We start from the raw sequence: 16,153 nt of genomic DNA, 5'->3' as shown, positions 1-16,153 counted from the left end.
TCCTGATGGCCAATTGTGAATGTCCTTAACACTCTAAGCCCTTAGGATTGTAGCTAACAGTACTGTGGTCCACCAAGGGATTGTAGACCTTCCTACCAGTGCTGATGGAGTTCCTTGTCTGTGTTTTGGGATTCCTGTAGACAGCAACTGTGACCCTTCCATTTTAAGGATGATGCATCTAGTGTCTATTGCCTTGGACCATGAAGCAAACTTGGGCTCCCTCTCCCTCTCTGTCTCCCTCTCGTCTTCCTCTTCCTCCCTTCCCCTCTCTCTCCTCTTTTTAAGCAAGGGATGTAAACACATAAGCTTACAAGGCCCCCTCCTTCTCCCTCATATCATGTGATTCTGGCTACAGATGGCTCTCTGGAGAGGCAAAAGAAAAGGTTATATTGGTGAGAGGATGGGCTCCTCAGAAATCCTCACCTTATTTCATGCCACTTGAAACATGAGAAAGGTTGGCCAGAGATGTAGTTTTGGCCTAGGTTGCCTTCTGTTAAGACAGGTGGCAAGAAGCAATTTTTCCTGTCCCTATCTGTTTTATGCGGCCTTGATTCCATCAGGGAAGTCTGGGACAGTGCTGCAGTTGTCCACTTCGGCCAGCAGGGGCCAGGCTATCCCTGGGTAACCTTGGGCTCTTGGCCTCCAATCCTAGAACTGCAGCCAATCCCAAATAAGAAAGGAAACCTCACCCAAGCTCCAAGCCCCCATCAGCCTCCATATCTCAGCCCAAATCCCAAATGAAGGGCAGCTCCCCAGGCAACCAAAACCTTGGGAGTGCATAGCCGAAATGGGAAAACCTGTCCACAGACAGACCTTGGCATTTAGGGCACCACCCCAACCTTGGGACTCCAGATGGTTCCATTGTACTGACAGCTGCTGGCTGGAGGCTACCCAGAGAACAGGTTGGAATTCTTGTCTTGGGCTTCAGATTGTCCCTCTATGGAAGCAACAAACTTATGAGAGGGCATTCATCCATTCTGCTCCTGGCTTTGCCTAAAGACCCTCAACTTACCAGCTAGGGGCTGAAGCCCAATGCTAGTAAGGGTTATGGTCCAGCTGCTGATGTATTCTTTCTTGTGCTCAGTTGAAGACTAGAATGTTTTTCCCCACTCTCTGGTACAGAGTGGCCTTATAGCTGCAAACCAAATAAGGCTAGTCTCACTAAACCTTACAGGGAGGGCCAGGCTCAGGGCTCGCAAGGTAGCTCAGTGGATAAAGACACTTGCCATCAGACCCAATGAACTGAATTTGATCCTCAGAAAACACATGGCAGAGGAAAAGTGCCTTTTCCTTCACGCTGTGTGTGTGTGTGTGTGTGTGTGTGTGTGTGTGTGTGCTGTCACCAGCTCATACACCTCCCCCACCCATATACAAAAATAGAAACTTAAAAAAAACATTGAAAGAGCCACAAAGGTTTGGCTCACAATGTGGAGGCTAGGGCTCATGGAGAAAGTGGGTGGGTGTGAGGCTCATTGGCTGGGCAGCTGTCCAGCACAATGGGAGCCTTTAAGCTGGCTTCTCTGGGCTGTGTGCTGCCTAGAAGCTGGGGACAGAGTGTACATGTCCTGCAGTGCTAGGAACCGCCTCCACCCTGGTCCTGTGGAACCCTTTTCTGGGTAATTTTCCTGTGTTTTGTTCTGGGGGAATATCCTAGCAATGATTTGTAGCAGCCAGCTCCCTTCCTGAATGACCCGTGGCTGTGGCTGTGGGTGGGGATGGGCTCACAGCAGACATGAATCCCACTTCCAACCCCCGTGAGAACATCATGCATGTTTCAGCTTCAAGTTGTGTGTCTCAGCCACCAGGGGCCCAGGGCAGACTTGAAGCTCTGCAGAATGGGAGTAAGGGAAGCAGCTAGCAAATTAGAAGCACAGAGGGAAGGGGGTTCTGACATATGTCTGGTCCCAAGTCAACTTTTCCTGCTTCCAGGCCCAGACACTAGCAAAGAGGAGAGCTTCCTAAGTTTCCAGCTGTATCCAGAGAAGGGCGGGAGAAACCAGATCTGACCCCACCAGGCTCTGGAGGGTCTATCTCGGTATCACTCATCCATCCTTCTCCAGGATCCTTATAGTGTTTGTTGCCTTGCCTGAAGGCATGTGTCCTTACAGTGACCCTGCCAATGACCTTATCATGTTTACAGAGAGAAAAAGGTTACAAGTGTCAGACTGCTCCTTACCCCTCAGCTGTCCTCCAGCTCCTCTCCATGATGTGCTCCCTCCTTGACAACAGCTTGAAGGTGTGCTTGTATGTGCCATGCCATTACCCTTCGCTGCCTCCCACTCCTGCCAGACCTCATCCCCCCTCCCTCCCCAGAGACCTCTAGTAACAACCAGTACGTACGTGTGCCAGCTCGGCAGAATCCACTACCGCTGACTCCCGGGCACTGCTTGAAAGGCTAGCTTCTTAAGAGATGCCACCTGTCCTGGTTTCTCTCCATTCTCATCTCAAGCAGTTGGGACAGATAAATGCCGTGATCGCCCAGGCCTGTGCTCTGGGCTCTCCTTTCTCCCTCCCTGAGAACAGTGATGACATTCATCAGTACGCTGAAAACTGCACCTGGGTGTGCCTCTGCCTGCCTGACATCACCGGGCTGTCTTGGACATTCAGTGCCCCTCATGTTGTATCATGCTTTCTGTCCTGGGAGTTGTCTGTCTTCCTCCCTGCTCTGCCAAGAGCCTCCAGTCGGTCACAGTCCTGAGGTTCTCTCACTCTTGGCCTTTACACTAGGTCCTAGTCCCAGCTTTGATCACTCTACAAGTCACTAGCTAGGGTGAGTTATTTGGTCTATATATCCATGCCTATACCTAGAACTATCATCTGTGTCTATTGGAATACAATGTCTTATTGCCCAGAGTAGCCTTGAACTCACAATCCTCCAACCACAGCCTCCTGAGTCTGTTGTTCCCACTTAGCTTGCCCTCTTCTCCCTCCCCTTCCCGTTTCTCTCTTCTTCCTCCTCTCTTTCTCCCCCGCCATCCCATCTCTAAGTTGAGACAGGGTCTTGACTATGCAACGCTGGCTGCTCTGGAACTCACTATGTAGACCAGGCTGGCCTCAGACTTACAGAGATCCATTTACCTTTGTCTCCTGAATGCTGGAGCTAAAGTTAATGGGCCACCACATCCTGTTCTCTTTCTTTTTGGACAAGGTGTCACTATGTAGCTCAGGCTGAACCCAATGGTATTTCTCCAGTCTCAGCTTCCCAAATTCTTGGATGACACCATGACTGACATTTTTTTTTTCTTTTGATGTGGGGGAATCTTGCAGATTTCTAGAGTCATGAAATAATTTCCTGGATTATTCTTAAAATGAAATCAAAACCAAAACAGGCTGCAGAGATAGCTGTCAGTAAAATGTTTGTTCAGAGCACATGAGGACCTGAGTTCAAGCTCTAGCACCCACATTTGTTAAAGCAAGGCAGCCAGGCATGATGGTACACATCTTTACTAAGCACTCAGGAAAGCAGAGGCAGGCAGAGCTCTGTTTTACACAGTGATTTCTAGAACATACATAGCCACATAGTGAGATCCTGTCTCAAGAACAAACACACAAAAATAATAAAAATAAAAAACACAGGGCGGGGGAACTGGCAGACAGCTCAGCTGGTAAAGGTGCTCGCTCAGCAAGTCGTGACCTGAGTTCAGTCCCCTGGGACCCATGTACAGGGAAAGGCAAGATGCAACTCCTCAGGGTTGTCCTCTGCCCTCCACATGTCCACATGTGCATCATGGCACAGGCATGTGCTCATGTCATAAACACAATTATAATTTTTAAAGGGCAGGCCCATGGCTGTAACCCCAGTCCTAGAAAGGTAGAGACAGCATCAGTGGCTTACTGGTCAGATTGTCTGGTAGAATCAACAAGCTCCTGGTTCATCGAGAAAGAAAGCTTGCTTCAAAACAAATACAGTAGAAACGACTAAGGAAGACATCAGATGTCAACCTCTAGCCTCCACATGGGCACACGCACAGGCACACAGACACGCACACAGAGACACCCACATACACACGTGCACACATGCACACACAGATCCTTGTCATGAGAGGGAAAAAGAAAAGGTGATAACAGTTTCCACGGGGCTTGCTGTCTCTTGAGACAACCATCTTCAGAACCTACTTTCATGTTTTGATGAAGCCCAAGATACAGGGAGAAGCCAGTGTGGATGTTCAGGCCCCAAGCAAAGTCTCAGACTGATGCCAGAGATGGGGTCTGTTGCCACCAAAACAATAGCAGTGAGACTAAGCCACATGTGAGGAACATGATAGGCAGAAGCTATATTGGAACTTTGTCCCAAACAGGCAAGCTGATCTGAGTACAGATTTATGAAGGATGACAGAGTCAAGCAGGGGCCTTTAATTGGTTTGCTGGGAGGGGGGCTGCTAATTTGGTAACTTTCCATTGATTATGGGCACAGTTTCAAAAGGTATTTTCCTTCTTGTGTGCAAACATCGGGTTTTTCAGGCTCATGGGTAGTCACCTTAATTCAGAAAGTGCTTTTGCATCACCCTTTTTCCAAATGTTTTCGTGATGCGTGTAAGTGGGTGTACACATGCATGCAGGAGTGGCGGGGGTGGGGCATCCCCTGACATTGGAACTGGGAACTGAATTTAAGATCTCTGGAAGAGCAGTGAGTGTTCCTAACCATGGAGATCTCTCTCCAGCTCACCAAACAATTTTTTAAAGTCTTATTTTTGACTGGGGGGGGGGGGAATGCATGAGTGTGCAGATGCACTGACAGATCTTTCAGAGGACCCAGGTTCAATTCCCAGAACCTATATGGTGACTCACAACCATCAGTAACTCCAGTTCCTGGGGATCCAATACTCTCCTCTAAACTGTGCAGTCACGTGCTTCACAGACACACGTGCCAACAAAAGACTAATGCACGTAAAGCAATAATAATTTATTACAACTTAGTAACTACAACAATGAGGAGGTTTCCAGTCGTCTCCAGCAGTGTTCTTGCGGATGGCGGTTGTTCCAGCAGCCTGTTCTTACTATTCACTATCGAGTAAACACTCTGGCCATGTAATTTTGTTAATCCCTCCTCTTCTTTCTCCTCTTCCCCTTCCTCTTCCTCCTCCCTCTCTTCCTCTTCCCCTTCATCTTGTTTTTCCTGAGACAGGGTCTTACATAGCCCAGGCTAGCCTCAAATGAGGATAACTTTGAACTCCTGATCCCCCTGCCTCCACCATCTTCAGTGTGTTCGTGTCTATAACTGCGAAGCCCAATATGTGTGCTCAAATATGTCTGCATGATTTTTCTGTTGCTGTTTATTGATATCAATTCTCACAAAGGAGTCCAGGCTGGCCTCAAGACCTAAAATCCTTTTCACCTATTTAATTTTTTTTGAGGCAAAGTTTCACTTATGTAGCCCTGGCTGGTGTGTGTGTGTGTGTGTGCACATACACAAGGAGTCTATAGCTTCATGGCCTTGAATATTAATTACCATCTGCTGTTCTTATGACATGGCTTTGTGTGTGTGTGTGTGTGTGTGTGTGTGTGTGTGTGTGTGTGTGTGTGGTTGCTTGTAGAGGTCAGAGGTGTCAGATTCTCCTAGCGCTGGAGACAGTTGGGAGCCACCTGACATGGGTGATGTGTTGTAGAAGAACTCTAGTCTTCTGTAAGAGCAGTACGTGCTCTTAGCCTCAGAGATACCTTTCAAGCCCGAAGGGTTTTATGAATTTTAACCTGAGTGTGTGGAATTCCTGTAGACCTGTCCAGCATCCATTTCCTCACATCCTGGAATACAAGAGTTGGTATGCTGGGTTGTTTGGTTTTGTTTTGGTTGTTTTTTTGTTTGTTTGTTTTTTGTTTTGGGGGGTTTTTTTGGTTTGGTTTTTTGTTTGTTTATTTTTGTTTTTTAAGACAGGGTCTCACTACGTAGCCCTGACTGTCCTGGAACTCAATGTGTAGACCAGGCTGGACTCACAGAGTTCTGCCTGCCTCTGCTTCTTGAAAGCTGAGATTAAAGGAGGCACAGCCACATTTGGCTAATGTTACTTTGTGTGTGTGTGTGTGTGTGTGTGTGTGTGTGTGTGTATTTGAAAATCCTCTACTGTTAGAAACTTTGGAGCCTGTCCTGGAACTCTCTGTAGACCAGGCTGGCCTCAAACTCACAGAGACAGCCTGCCTCTGCCTTTCGAGTGCTGGGATTAAAGGCGTGTGCCACCACCATCCGGCCAGTTAGAAACTTCTAATACATTGTGTGTGAGGCATAAACGCAGGCACATGTGCCTTTGCCCTCAGGAAGGTGTGTTCTCTTTTATTACTCCCTACCTTCTTCCCTTGAGGCCGGGTCTCACAGTTCCGGCTCAGATTTCAGGCTTGTGCCACCACACCCAATGGCCACTTCGTAAGTGAAACAAAGATTGTCTTGCCTTGGGCTGTGGTAGCTCACCAATTAGCTAGAGTGACAGCCAACAAGCCCCAGTGGTGTCAGAACTCCAGTCCTTATGCTGCACAGCCAGGCTCCAGCCCCGAGAAAATGTAAGGGTACAGGAAAATGTATCCTTAAGGATACAGCCAGTAGTGGTGCGTGCCTGTAGGCCAACCTCGGAGACATAGTGAGTGAGGCCTGGGCTACATGAGGCTGCTTCAAAAACAAAAACAAAAACAAAACAAAACAAAAGTACAGAGCTCCCACATAGCCTTACTCACACCCACAGTCAATACCTGATACAATAATGAAGCAATATTCACATATTTTCAATGAAGCTCCACACTTTGCATGTGGCTCTCTGTGTTGCCCGTTGTCTGTGTCTGTTCAGACTGCTACGTATCGTATCAAGGGCATAGCAGTAGGAGTTCTCATGACCTAATTACCCCTGAAGTCCCTACCTCCAAATATTATCACACAGGTAGTTAGGTTTCAACATAGGAACTGTGTGGAGAAATAAACACCCAGCCACAGCATATAACCTATGTGTCCTGCAGAGATGCCAGCATCACAGGGGACAGTTTCACTGTCCCACATTCTTGGGTTCTACCTATTCTTATGTCCTCCCACGCCTACCAGCAGCCGGTCTTTTTACTCTCTCAGCAGGTTTTCTACTACTATGTATTTTTTTTTTTTGTTTTGTTTGTATTTGTTTGTTTTGATAAAGTTCCCAACTCCTGGACGCAAGCCATCCCCCTAGGCTCCCACCTGGCTCATTATTGCATTTCTACACATAGCCTTAGCCAAAGGCTGATAGTCATTCATTGTTGCAGTTAAAATGTTTATTATTGTTTACTTATCTCTCATGCATTTATGTGTATGTATGTGTTTGTGTATGTGCGGGTCCATTGGTACACATGTGTGCCTCTGCCTGTAGAAGCCAGAGGTCAACCTCCAGTGTCCCTTTCCGGGAGCTTTATTGTCTTTATGTGTACATGCAAGTGTGTTCAGATACCCAGCAAGGGTATCCAGTCCCCTGTAGCTGGAATTAGATGGTTGTAAACCACGTGAAGTGGGTGCTGGGAACAAACCTCAGCTCTTTGGTCAGAACAGGAAATTCTTAACCACTGAGCCATCACTAGAGCCAGCACCTTGTATTTTGTGATTTTTAGACAGAGCCTCCCTTTGGCCTAGAGTTCATCAATCAGGACAGATAGCCTGAATAGGAATCGTCCCAGTCTGGGGATTACAAGTGTGCACCACCATGCCCTGCATTTCAGGTGGGTTCTGGGAATTAAACTCACGTCCTTGTGCTTTCAAGGCAAGCACTTTTTCTAATGAGCTACTTCCCCAGCCCTTGTTGCTGCATCATTTCTTACTTTGTCTGCATTCTGGTCTTCTGTTGACTTTGAATACCTTTTCTTGTGGGAAGATCCTGTGGGTTATTGACTTTTTTCTCTTCCTCTCCCCACCATTAACAAACCCAGAATTTTCCCAGAACAGAATATGCCCTGTATCAAGTCAGAGACCACTCCTGAGGCCATCCCCTGACTCCTCCACCCCCTTGCATCTCAGAGCAGCCATAGGAAATCCAAGTTTATTCAGTAAGAATGCATGGGTGTCTCCAGGAGATTCTCAGATGTTTGCATGCCAGATAAAAGGGCCAGGTGTGGCCAGTGTCAGCCTACACTGGCATTTAGATATTGATGTGACATATGGAAAGGATGCAGCTGTCTTGCAATACTGGTCCCTTGAACATGAGGACAGAAACCAATATTAAGTATGGTGGTGGAAAATCTCAAAGAGACTGGATCTTATTCAGAGGAAACAGGTGGGTGTGTCCACCAAAGGCTTGTAAGAGGGCGCACCATTGCAGCCACATTCACAACAGCCAAAATTTGAAATGCCTACTAATAGGTGGAGTTGTTATAGACATATGGTGGAATATTATAATACATAGCAACTAACAATGAAGTCTATCTATAGATACATGCAAAATATGACTAAATGTAATGCTGAATTTAAAAAGCTAGATGTGGGGCTGAGGTGACAGCTCTTCCCACACCCCTGATGATCTGAGTTTAATCGCTGAAGCCCACACGGTGGAAGGAGAGAGCTGACTCTCACAGGCTGTCCTCTGACCCCTACTTGTGTGTACATGCATGTACACACAATAAATGAATGACTGTAAAAACAGATTCTAAGCTAAATGTGCTGGAGGTGGTAGCACGTGTCCATGGTCCCAGGAGCTTGGGAAACTGGGCAGGAAGAATCAGGTGAGTTCAAGAGTTTGGGATCAGCCTGAACAACACAACTTCCCGTCTCTTTGAAAAAGGAAAAAGTGGAGGAGGGAAAGCCACTTTTCCTTGTGGCGGTGTCCACCGGTAGGCTGCCTATGTCACGTGGACAGTCCTCACACTCTTGTGCATGCTGGCAGCACTATCGACTGGACTAAGGGCTGGAGGGATGGCTCAGCAGCTAAGAGCACACACTGCTCTCGCCGAGGATGGCGGTGCAGTTCCCAGCAGTGTGCCTGTGTTTACAACTGTCTTCAACTCCAGCTCTCAGGCTCTCATGCCTCTGGCTTCAACAGGCACCTAAGCCTCTCTCTGTCTCTCAAAAATAATAAAGTAAATTTGTTTTTAAAAGGACATGAAGTTGGGAGGGGTGGACTAGGGAAAAGGGAGATGGATATGATCAAGGTATGTTGTACACATGTATGAAACTTTCAAAGAATATAAAATTAATTTCAGAAAAGCATACCGTATGAGCCCATTCATACTACATTGTAAGATGGATGAGCCTTATCTATGATGACAGAAGTTAGAATTGCAGCAACGTCTTCAAGTGAGAGGCTACCTTCAGGATAGGGGATGCTCTGCAAGGTGACTTTCTTCTCCTTTAATCAAATTTGATAGGGTTTCTGAGTGGTACAGTTCCTGCCTGGTACTTTCCTTACTGAATTTATTCCTAGTTTTTTTTTATAGTTTGGATTGTTACTTAAAACTTTCTCTTATGTAATTTTGTTTTTTGAGATAGGGTTTTTTGTTTTTGTTTTGTTTTTTGTTTTTTTTTTTTGTGTGTGTAGTCTAGGCTGTCCTGGAACTTGCACTGTAGACTTGGCTGGCCTCGAACTCACAGAGATCCACCTGCCTCTGTTTCCGAAGGGCTGGGATTAAAAGTGTGCCACCATACCTGGCTCTGACAAAGATATTTAGCTTCATTCATTTTGCATTACTTTTTGTTTATCATGTTTTACTTCATGGTTTTATTATTTTTTGTCATTCAATTACTTGTATGAAACTACCAATTTTTGTAGACCAAAATAGTTGAATATTCACAATTTCATAGGGTCAACTCAATATTTTCCTTGTCTAATTTTTTTTTTATATTAACAGCTTGGAAAATGTACAATTCTTCCTTCCACTCCATTAGTGGTTATGTCTGTGCCAGCACAACAAAGGTATAATGCTAGGTTGTCACCACACAGTTGTCTAAGAAGTTCCGTTGATCTGTTCGGCAATTCGGCTGAAGTAAAACCAGATCTTTGGTTTTGATTCAGAAAAGAATCTGAAGCCAAGCCAGCGTGAAGCAGAGCTGGTGTTAGTTGAGAATAGAAAGGTACTCAAGAAAGGGGTAGACACAATTGAGGGTGCAGACATGCGCAGGGCAAAGAGGGACCCAGGCCAATGTCCTGGTTTGCTTCTTTTTGTTTGTGTTTTTGAGACAGGGTAACCCCAGCTGGCCTAGAATTCACTATGTAGACCAGACTGGTCTTGGATTGGTACAGTGCTCCTTGAGTCTGTTTTTGGAGTGCTGGGTTAGAGGGTGTGCCTATACAGAGTTTTACCAACTTCAGCGAGAGGCTGCGTACTATAGGCAGCAGAGCAGAAGGGCCGTGTGCCTAAGGCCCTGAGACCAGGAGGCACCATCCATCCTAGGTGCCAGACTGAGCTGCCGGATCCAGAGTTTGTCCTACTGGGTTTCAGTCTCCATCCTTTCCTCTGGAGTGCCAAGTTCTCCTCCATGCTGGTGTGCTGGAAATATGTAGTTTATACTTTGATTTTACAGAGAGGCCACAGTTAAGCTGTCTTGTTTTTGTTTTTTAAGAATTTATCTTATTTTTTAATTTTACATATCAATCCCAGTTCTTCCTCTCTCCCCTCATTGACATTTGGAATTTTTAAGTATCTTTGGACTGTTAAAAATGATGGAGACTGGTTTTTTTTTCTTTTTTTAATGGAGGCTTTTAAAATCAGAACAAATGAGCCAGCACTTGGGAGGCAGAGGCAGGTGATCTCTGGTCTACAAAGTGAGTTCTAGGATTGCTGGGGCTATGCAGAGAAACCCTGACTCAAAAAAACAAGACAACAATTGGAATTGTAAAAATTGTAAAAAATGTATTTTACATCATGAAATGGCCATGAGCCTAGGGTGTGGGGTGAGAGCAGCATGTTGTACTTTAAATGGGAAATGTTCCCTGTAGGCCCCTGCTGGTGAACATTGTTCCCTGGATGGTGTGCTGTTCGGGAAGTGTGTGCTAATGGTGACTGTAGAAGGGGTTTTGGAAGCTTTTGGAACCTGAGCATTAATAGGTTTCTAAGGGACTCTCTTCCTCCATCTGTATTTCCTTTTCTAGTAATTGAGGTTATAGGCCGGCCCTGGATGTGCCGGGGATTGGATTACAATCTGTAAGATTAAATCAGGAGCCACTGAACTGACACAAAGAGGGTTTCCTTTCACCATTAAAGGGAGTTTTGGTGGCGTTCCTAGAAATCTGTAGGATGAAGGGAGACAGGCAAATGTGGTTAGTTGACTCAGTGGTGTGAGGGCTCCGGTGTCTCTGGAGTGAGGTGAGGCGCTGCCTCTTCTCAAGGTACCCTCATTTCCCCTCCTTCCGTTCAAGTGCTGACCTGGCCTAGCTTCTGAGATCAGACGAGTGCCCTTGGTCTGGCCACAGACTCCCACTCTTTCTGTCCAGACTGCTACTGTCCCCTTCTAGATGGTAGGACTGAGGACTCTCCCTTAGCTGGGGGTTGGTGGGCCCATTGTGTGCCTGTGGTATAGAAAAGGGTTTGGGGTTGCCTGGCCCCCTTCCTGTGTGGCTAGAGCGATGGCTCACCCGCTGAGAGGAATGGCTGCTCTTGTGGAGACGTGGGTTAGACTCCTCTTCTTGCTTCTGCGGGTGCCTGCATATATGCGGTGTGCACCCTGACACGCGGGCACTGCTCATAAATAAAAATAAATTTAAAACATTCAAAGGGTTTTCCTTTCCTTTCCCCTTAGCTGGGGCAGCCTTTTCTTCCTACCACAGATGTTTGCCTCTGTAATTTGACTAGTTGGTTGTCTTTTGTTTCCACAGTCCTTTTTTTCTCCTTTGGAATTCCTACGATTTGCCTGGGTTTGACCTTGAGATCCAGGATACCTAATGCCTTCTAGCAGTGTGCATCTTTCCCTGGAGCTTGGGGCTATTTTTCACTAGGCCACACTCCTTCACCCTGCCAAGCAACTCTTCCCTGTGTCTTTGCCTTGCACCTGTGCTGTCGTGGGGCCCCTTCCAGTTAATCAGCTCAGCCACCACCTGCTCAGAGGCAGCGCCCCCTGCCTGGGAATTAAGGTTTGTTCTTTTATGGTCTATTGAATCCATCCCCCACATGGCCTCACAGGGCAGAAGTCCCATCATTCAATAACATTCTTGCTAAATCCATTCTTGCCACATTCCCAGGGTCTAGTCCACGTCTGCTAAGTAACTTAGCAGAGGGAATGGGAGTGAATTCGTTATGCTAGGGCTACCTTGTCCAGCTTTCCACTCCATGTGGAGGAGCCCTGGGATGGAGGCTTGGATGGGAGCAGGTAGAGGACTTGAATGCCTGGTGCCTGTTGGGCCTCTACTCTGCAGTCATAGGTGCTGACACCCAGAGGCAGAAACTGGGCTAGGCTTCCTAGCAATCTATTGATGACATTTGGGTGGAGACTTCTGAGCCCAACCCTGGGGCTAGTCTTTGCTGCTCTTGGGGACAGGATTGACAGCTGGTGGCTGGATAGGTTGTGAAAGAGTTTGCCATGAGAGAAGGCAGAAGGAGATCCACTTCACTGCAGTGGCTCGTGATCTTAATCCCAGTGGTCTGGTCTACGGCAAGAGGACTGACTCCAGTTTGAGGACAGCCTGGGCTATGCAGTGAGTTGTCAAAGCTACAGAGTAAGACCCTGACTCAAAAATCAAACAAAAAAGAAGGAAAGAGCACCCCCTCCCCACCCAAAAAACAAAACAACAAAACAGCCATAAATCAGACCCAAGGCTCCAAGAAATCCACTGCCCATGGGTGTCCTTAAAGCAGCCAAGCCATCACACACCCTGAAGCCTGGAAGTCACAAATATAGGCAATCGGGCTTGTCTCCGATCCTGCAGTTTCAAAAAACTGTTTACCCAAAAAGTAGTTTCTGGGCCTGACTTTATTAGTCCCTCCTGCTCCCTACTCCCAACATAAAAACTGCTTCTCAGACAGGCTCATTCTCCTGTACCCTGTGCATACTAAGCCATGGGGTTTGGGGCCATCAACCTCTCAGACCAATAAAAGTCTGCTCTTGCTGTTTGAGGTCAAACTGAATCTGCTGACTGACTTCTCAAAGAAGGGGGAGGGGAGGGGGAGGGGAGGGAAGAGGAGGGAGAGGCAGCTGTAATGACAAAATCTATCAGATACACTACCATGGTACATGCACAATGGCGAGGATGGAGAAATTCTGCACACACATAGGAAAGTGCTGCTTTTATGGTGGGATTTCTATGCAGGCCATCAAGCAGGCTTTCTTCTTTCTTTAACAAGGACTTCTCCCGTAGCCTGGACCTCAAACCTGCTAAATAGACCAGGATGACCCTGAACTTGAACTTCTGACCCGTCTGCTTCTCTTCCCGAGTGCTGGGATTACAGGGGTGTGCCACCACACTCAGTTCATAGATGCTTGTGACCGAACCAGGCATGCTAGGCAAGCACTGTACCAACTGCTCAGCGTGGTCAGTGTTTTTAATGTCACAATGCCTGGTTGTTTAGGTCTTGTCAAGTAAGGCAGCTGTGATGGGCTCCTGTCTGTGTAGTTTGGCAGTTATCACATTACTTTGCTGAGGAATATGTTATACTTATGGATTGGCTCATCTCAGGAATGGCTGGCTATGCAAGGTGGGTGTGGGGCTCTAGGGTTAATGCTTCTGAGTGTCTGAAGCTGTTCATTAAAGAGTGAAATTCCCAGGGCTGGAGAGATGGCTCAACAGTTAAGAGCACTGGCTGTTCTTCCAGACAACTTAGCCTCAACTCCCAGCACTCACATTGAAGCTCACCACTATCTGTAACTCCAGTTCTAGGGATATATCCAGACATATATGCAGACAAAACACCAATGCACATAATTAAAAGCATTTTAAAAGAGTGGAATTTCCTTCAGTGTGTGAGGCTGCCCTAGGAGACCCTGCAGCCAGGGCTTTTAGAACTAACTAACCAATTCTGGTTCTGCTAGAGGAAGAAGAAGCCTCGCTCTGAGACCAGCCTAGTCGGAGGCCAACAGTCTTGAGATTGGAATCGCACAGCACAACCATCAGTCCCAGGATGGCGTCTCCATTGTCCCCTGCCCCAGCTTCTCACTGCCCTTTTTATGTCCTCTGTCGTACTTACCACTGAACACCATGTGGCTTCTTTAAAGGTAAATCAATTTGCAGATATTTCTGGAACCTTAGTTGATATTTGAGGTACTCAGGATACATCTCTGAATAAAACAACAACCAACCCCCCACAGAACTGTGTAAGGATACTAAGGATAATAAAAAAATTATGTGAGGGCTGTAGCTATGGTCCAGTGACAGAGTGCCTACCTAGTACATAGGAAGCCCTGGATATAATACCCAGTACAGAAGAAACAGACCAAAAAGCCAGCAGGGTCCACCTGTAATTCCAGCACTCAGGAGTCAGAAGCAGAAGATCAGTGAGAGATGCATGAGACCTTATATGGAAAAAAGTGAAAAACGTTCAGTGAGATTTGCTATGGGAAAAAGTAGAGCAGGGTAACAGATAAACACAATCCGAACGAGCCGGGGGCAGAGAGAGGTTACATTCTAAAATGAGAGAGTGAGTGTTGGGTACAGCCACTGAGCCAGAGGGTGCACAAGGCAGGGTGTTTGAACACTTCAGGGTTGAGTTGGAGGCCAACACAGGAGATGCAGTTAGGTGGGTGTGGGGATCCTGAGAATCTGTCTGGCTTTGGACCATCTTTGGGGAGTGGCTGCTAATCCATGGGCCGATGTGTGGAGAGTGGACTGAAGGCGGTAAGGACAACAAGGGACTGGGAGGGAACTGTGACACTGACCTGGAGAGACATGTAGGGGTTTAGATATTCAAGCCCTGGCATGTCAAACAGTGACCTCCTCCTCCTCCTTTAATTTTCGAGACAGGGTGTCTCTGTGTAGCTTTGTAGACCAGGCTGGCCTCAAATTCACCGAGATCTCCCTGCGTCTGAACTGGGCAAACCCTCGTGGGGTTAATTAACAGGAACTTGACACTTAAAGCCATGAGCCTGAAAACTGGGCCTGTTGCTTTATGCCTATAAACCCCAGCATGTGGGATGTTGTGGCAGGAAGACTGCTGTACAATCGATCAATATTTTAAAAGCAACACAATAAGCCTAAGCAAGTGGGTAAAGACAGAGGAAAAAATGTAAAAATGAAACAACAAAGAACCCTGGTGAGGATAGAGTCATGGCAGCCTCACATGTGATTCCAAAAGGAATCTGGTGGTGACAGGAAGTCTCTCTTGTCTACCTCTAAGAGAGTAGGCATTTAAAATATATATATATTCCTGTTTACAGTATTTCCTGCAGCGTGTAAGTACTCAATAAACACTTGGGTTTAAAAAAAAAAGTGTGAGCCACACTTTGCAAATGCCCAGGATGCAGGTTGCAACAGTGACCTTTTACAGGTTGGAGGTTCTTCCCACTGTCAGTGGTACCCGGCGCATTCCTTGTCTTTCCTGGCTACACTGACACTTTTCGCTCAGGCCAGAGCCCTCCTGAATAACACAGGCTCCGGGACAAAGGGGTCTTATGTAAGTTTTATGCTTTGGAGGTTGGTAGACCCACCATATTACAGAGGACTCTAAATCCACTACTCTTTCAACTACCCTGTGGCTTTTATTTTGTCTACCTGTCCACTCATCTGTTCACCTGTCAAATAACCATTTTTAAAAATTATAGTGTGTGTGAGAGGGGGGAATATATATATACATATATACATACATACATACACATACACATATACACATATACACATATACACATATACACATATACACATATACACATATACACATATACACATACACACAAGCCTGTCACAATGGTTTTGCAGAGGTCAGAAGAAAACCTCTGGGAGTCTGTTCTCTCCTCCCACCCGCGATTTATTCGTCTCCCGTCTATAATCATTCTTCTGTCGTTCTGTATAACTATCCCTTTATCCATCTTAGCGATTGTTCACATGCAGTGTGATTATTCACATCCATCTTTGCAGTTTGCAGTTTGTCACAGAATGAATATCGGTTGTCCTTGACAACCAGTGTAGGGCAAACCGGGACTGCCTGTCCATCTACCCGTATCCTAGGCATCCTGCAATCGACCCATTGGTACACTGCCCATCAGTTACTTCAGCTACGCAACAGACCGATTGACCACCCTCGTCACCAGGACAACGCTCCGCCTCCTGCCTCCTGCGCTCCCCCCTTCCCCCACCCATTCCGG

This window comes from Phodopus roborovskii, unplaced genomic scaffold (genome assembly GCF_943737965.1).
Source record: "Phodopus roborovskii unplaced genomic scaffold, PHOROB, whole genome shotgun sequence".
Lineage (NCBI taxonomy): Eukaryota > Metazoa > Chordata > Mammalia > Rodentia > Cricetidae > Phodopus > Phodopus roborovskii.
The sequence above is the reverse complement of the archived record's forward strand: the minus strand, read 5'-3'. Positions refer to the sequence as shown.